This window comes from Canis lupus, chromosome 11 (genome assembly GCF_003254725.2).
Source record: "Canis lupus dingo isolate Sandy chromosome 11, ASM325472v2, whole genome shotgun sequence".
NCBI classification, from domain to species: Eukaryota; Metazoa; Chordata; class Mammalia; order Carnivora; family Canidae; genus Canis; species Canis lupus.
This window is the reverse complement of record NC_064253.1, coordinates 13933485-13939484: the sequence shown is the minus strand read 5'-3', so window position 1 is coordinate 13939484 and position 6000 is coordinate 13933485.

Below are 6000 nucleotides of genomic sequence, written 5' to 3'. Positions count from 1 at the left end.
TCTGAACACACACGCAGTCCAGGGGTATATGATTACCAAAGCTAAGAACACTGCAGAGTACAGATTCTCAAGGAGTGCAAATTCCGTTTCTTCATCTGGCACATTCAGATGAAGTCATGCAATCAGAATGCATTAGCATTTCAAAATCAAGTTCAGGACCGTACCTTGAAGAAAATAACTACAGCAAATGGTGAATTCAGGACAATTATCCATTATTTTATTATCTCTAATTGAAAACACTTGGTTCATATTTTTTACTATTATTCAAAGAAACAGCAAACAAATCAGCTGACGGTTCTTCTAAAATCATACAATGAGCTCACCAAAGCAAACATACAAGATATGTATTCACAAAACACCGCAAACATCAAAGAGGGGAGTCAGTGTTTTTCCCTAGCTCTACCAGAGTCTGGTCATTCTGGAATAACATGTTTCTGCCATCTGCCCATTTGTGAATAACTTGTAGAAACTGACATCTAAAATAACTTGATGGGGGTAATTAAACCTAACCAGTCTTGGCTACTTTCTCAAATGTCATAATAAAAGGGTGAAATTATATACTAGACAGAGCTGTTTTCCAAAGTGGGAAACATAAAAATTTAGGGAGCTGAATTATAATGTTATGAGAGCAGTATTTTTACTGAGGAGACCGATGAATGTGGTGTTGCTGAGACATTTTTCCTTCTGCCCCACTGTTGGGAGTTGCCTCTCTTTGCTTTATTCTTCCTCCACTTTTTCTACTCAGTCATTATCAAATACACTCATCTTGTTTAAATAACACGGTACTTAACCTCTGTTTGATGTTGGGAATGTAGGGCTGCTGAAATTACAACCAGAAGGATATGAGAGAGTGTGAGAGAAATAGGCAGGGAGGATAATAGAAAGAAATTTCATGTCTAAGACTCATTATGACCAGAAAATATTTTAAGTTCAAAGTGTGACATCTATTTTTGGTAGGAGGAAACCAAACTGACCATAGATATTTTAACAGGGTAAAACTGGAGACAAGGATAGTTATTTAGAGGTTGACCATTTTTTTGGATTTTGGCATAGTTGTATATTAATGTAGCCTCATGACCACCCACCAGTATCTAAACAGCTCTTCTATACTCATGGAAGTTGAAAGAAAATCCAGTGAAGTGAATCTTAATCAGGATGCATTTTGTACTACTTGTGGAGTTTTCAGACCTACTTATACTAAATGTTTGTCTTTTAAAAAAGAGCTCATAGTGACTCAGATGGTACCCTTAAGAATTACTGATCTTGGTTGAATTAGTTGAGTTTTTTGTAGTGACCTGAAAGAGATATATGTGGATTACCTTCAGGCTGGGGGATTATTAAAAGGCTATATAGAGAATGCCATGTATTGCAATCTCTAAGCCACGAGGCTTTGAGGACTGGAACACAAATGACTTCATGAAAAAACAGAACAATAGCGCAAAATGTTTGTGCAAAGAACTTGAACTACGTTGGCCTACCTCTTTCATTTATCTAGAATGTATTTTTTAAGCAGTGTAAGCGAGGCCTATATTCTGGCATTCAATAAGGAGCAGTGGTATTATTCCAAAAGTCATGCTAAGCCACTTCTCATGCCTCCCTAATTTTCAGCCCATATGCAATTGACTTTGGTTTAATTGGTGCTCTTTCGGTTACAAATAAAAGTAAGTTTTATCTATTTTATGTCATAAGAGGTCTTTGTTGTTGGCATATCCCAATCTCTATGAAGGTGATATAACACTTGGAGCGAAAGGAACTGGAACTCAAGTAGAATAGGATTCTCTTCTCTGCTTCTCTTTTTCTAAAGTTCTCCACATGCCAAAGTTTTCTTTGAGGCCGAAACCATAACTAGTAATATCTTATATCTTCCCAGCTCTGCCATCAGAGAGTGCTCTTTCTTCTGGTTGTAAATAAAAAACAAAAGAAACAAAAATTCTCAAGAAAGACTCTTATTGGTTGGCCTGGGTCATGTGACCATTCCCATAGCCAGATAATCCAGGACCTCAGAGTGGCAAGTGAAATAAAACTTTGTGTTTAGAGTAAGGGGAAAAAGAAGTTCCTCAAACTAAAAGGAGTAGTTGCTGAGCAGGTAAACAGTAGCTATCTGCCATCCTGGGGAAAATGTTTGGTTTTATTAAATATAATATGGCCAAAACTATAGCTATCTGTGTAAGATAGAGCTTCCTGGGTTACTTTACTTACTATAGCAGCTGTCGTGAGAGAACCAACTGCAGCTTGCAGAATCATGGTGCAGCCTGTCTAGTGCTCTATTCAAATTCTCTTCCTTTGACAAATGGAGAGATAGAACCTAGAGACATAAAGGGTAATCCACACACATGAATCTAGAAAATAATAGTGTCCATTTGAGCTGATATAGCAAAGATACCATAGACTGGGTGGCTTAAATAAGAAACATTTATTTCTCATGGTTAGGGCGACTGAGAATTCCAAAATCCAGGCACTAGCAGATTCAGTGAAGGGGGAAGGCCCTCCTTCCAGGCTCCTAGATGGCCTTCTTGCTAAATCCTCACATGGCAGCAGGTGCAAGAGAATGCTTTGAGATCTCTTCCCCCTGGGCCAGGGTCATCTAAATTCTGGTGCCTGGGTCTCCTTTGGGTGTAGGTCGCCCACCTGAACATGAGCTGCCCATTGTACTCAGCTGTTCTCTGATGTCTACCTCCCACCAACCATGAGGTGTCCTCCAGCCCCACAGCCCAGTCGTGTCAGCACTTGTAGGCCTTGCACCCTCCCTGCATTGGAGTTGTTCCTGGGGTTGCTCCTTGGCCTCCCTGCCTCCATATCTGCCTCCTTACCAAGCCACTAACAAATGCCAGCTGCTCCAGGGCCAGTCCAACCCTGAGGCTTCTCTACGAAGTTACATCTTTCCTAGCTATATTTTGAGAACTGAGGTGCAAAGTCCACCACCCCTCCCAGATTCCCCCAAATCTACCTGCATGTTTCCCTCACACATGCATACACACACACACACACACACACACACACACACACACACAGTGGGAGCTTTAACTCCTCAGGATTCCCAGACTGAGGTCTGTTCTGTAGTGCTCACCCTTCCCACTCTCTGTTTAATTAGGGGAAAGAAAGCTCCTGTTTCATTTTCCCTGTGCAATGTCTCATGGTACTATATTTTATTTATATACTTTATTTTTATAAATTATATGTTATTTATTTTATAATTCTGTTTTAATTATATTATTAATCACACTTCTCCAGGTCAGTTGTTTGGGCTCTCAGATGAGAAGTGTAGAAATGCTAAACAAATACTCTCTGTCATAAGCATTCAGTACCTTAACATAAGAAACATTTGTTCTGGGGCACGTGAGTGGCTCAGTTGGTTAAGCATCTACCTTTGGCTCAGGTCATGATCTCAGAGTCCTGGGATTGAGCCCCACATCTGGCTCCCTGCTCAGCAGAGAGTCTGCTTCTCCCTCACTCCCTCCCCCCTCTCCCTACTCATGCTCACTCTCTCTCAAATAAACAATAAATAAAATCAAGAAAGAAAGAAAAGAAAGAAAGAAAGGAAAGAAAAGCTTGTTCTCCCAGACCATGGACTGTAAGTTCATTATCAACATTAGAGGATAAGAGATCAACTCTTTTTTTTTTTTAAGTGGTAAATAAGGGTATTTATCTTGCCTTCTTATATGATGACAATAACCAAATAGTGGGGGCAGGGAGGATACTGCAGCTTATAAATGAATAAGAAATGTTAGAATTACAATTTCATCAGTTTGTAATCTCTATAACAAAGGATTTCAACAGCCACAAACATTGCAAAAAGAGAGCCAGAAAGTAATGGAAATGTACCACCATAGTCTATAACATATCTTTGCCAAAACTAATTGTACGAATGAATGAATTAATCTGATCAAGCTCTAGTACCAATTACAGGATAGGGGAACATGGGAAACAACTCCTCTAGGATGGAATCAGCAAAAACCAGATGGGGTGGGGGGGACAAACAGACAACCTCGTTTCCTCAACAAATAAATTGCAAAGAAAGAAAGAGAGAGAAAAGAAGAAACCCATTGAACAAAAGAAGTTTTAAAGTCTATAAGCCAATCATAATATTTGGGTCATGTTTGGATCTAGGACTAGGAAAAACGAGTACCAAAAAAAGGACATGACCTTGACAAACAAGAAAGTGTTTGATTTGATGTAGATGATATTAAAGAGTTGATGTTTTGGGAGTGTAACAATAGCACTTCACTAACATTAGTCTTTGTCTTTTAGGGATCTGTACTAACACATTTACAGGTGAAACTATTTAATGTCTAAGATATGCTTCAAAATAACACAGGGCTAAATGCAGCATGGTATCCAGGATTGGAATCTGAAACAAAAAAAAAAAGGAAAATTAAAAAAAAAAAGGGGGGGGGGAAATTACTGGGAAAAAACTGGTGAAATCAGAAAAAAGTCTGAATTTAATTAATAGTTAAATACCACTATTAATTATTCAGTTTGACAATTGCATGATGGGAACATAAGATATTTAATAAGAAAAAAAGATATTTAATAAGAGGGAAATCTGGGTGAAGGTATGTGGAAATTCTCAGTGCTCTCTTTGCAAGTTTTCTGAAAACTTAAAATTATTCCAAAATGAAGAGTTTATTTTAAAAGTGATGAGAAGGGTGGGTGACTCAGTGGTGAGCATCTGCCTTCGGCTCAGGGCATGATCCCAGAGTCCTGGGATTGAGTCCCACATCGGGCTGCCTGCAGGCAGCCTGCTTCTCCCTCTGCCTATGTCTCTGCCTTTCTCTCTGTGTCTTTCATGAATAAATAAATAAAATCTTAAAAAAAAAAAAAAGTAATGAGAAAGGAGAATAACATGGAGCTCTGGATGGAACAAGTTAACCATGGACTCGTGGTTGTTGGGACTGAGTGATGAGTACTTGGGACTTACTATAATATAATTCCTGCTGTTGAGTAAGTTGTAAATTCTCCTTAATAAGAAGTTAAGTCATTTTAAAATATATATTATCATCTCTTCTCTAGACTCTTAAAAGTCTACATAAACCTTTAGAAGCTGGTAATTTGGCACTTTATTCTGTGTACCATTCCTGCTATCAGGACAGTGGTGTTTATAGAGCAAAGGGTAGGAGCAGAAAGAACAGGAAAAGAGCAGAATTAAATAGTGTCCAGTTACATGATTTGCTTATTCTCTTTTGTTATTAGATGACCTCAAATTACTTCCTCTTCCTTTTTTATTTTTAAAATCATTTTAACCTCCTTTTTTTTTTTTTTACCACTTTTTAGATCTCCTCTCTCACCGTGTGCCCATCCGTGTGTCACTTGGCATAAGGCCTCACTGCAGTATAACAGAACATGCAAATAATTGTGGCATCATCAAGGTGGAATCTTATGTCTCTCACACTTAAAATAGGTCCGGAAGTCAGAGTCCAGGGCTGTCATGGCAGCTCCTCAGAGTTTTCTGTGACTCGGTCTCCTTACTGTCCTTCACTCATCAGTTCCTAGGATGTTGCCCTTGTCCTCAGGCTTTCCAGATAGCTTCTAGAACTCCAGCCATCACAACCACATTCCAGGCAGCAAGAAGACAGATCAAACCATTGCCTCTTAAGAAAGGTTCCCAGCGGCCCGCAGAATACTTGTGCTAACGTTTTGTTGACCAAAACATACCCATACAGCCACTCCTAGCTACAAGGTGGAGCGTGGAAAATGATTTTTTAATTGTGCCCTGGCTGTCCTCCATAAAACCAGGGTTCTATGACTAAAGGAGGAAGGAAGGGTGGAGGTTGGGTAGGTGGGGAGCAGCCTCCCCACAGCCGGCCGTGGGGAAAATCTGAGCATGCAGTGGCAAAGCAGTCCAACCATGACTTATGCCCGACTTAATTACCCGCCTAGTACAATCAGCAAAGATCTGGAAGACTGTCATCCCACATACACCGCTGACGGTTTACGTTGGTTGGTTTGACCGAAAGTTAGAACTAGAAAGCGGCCTGTAGGTTCACCCTTCACAGCAAGATA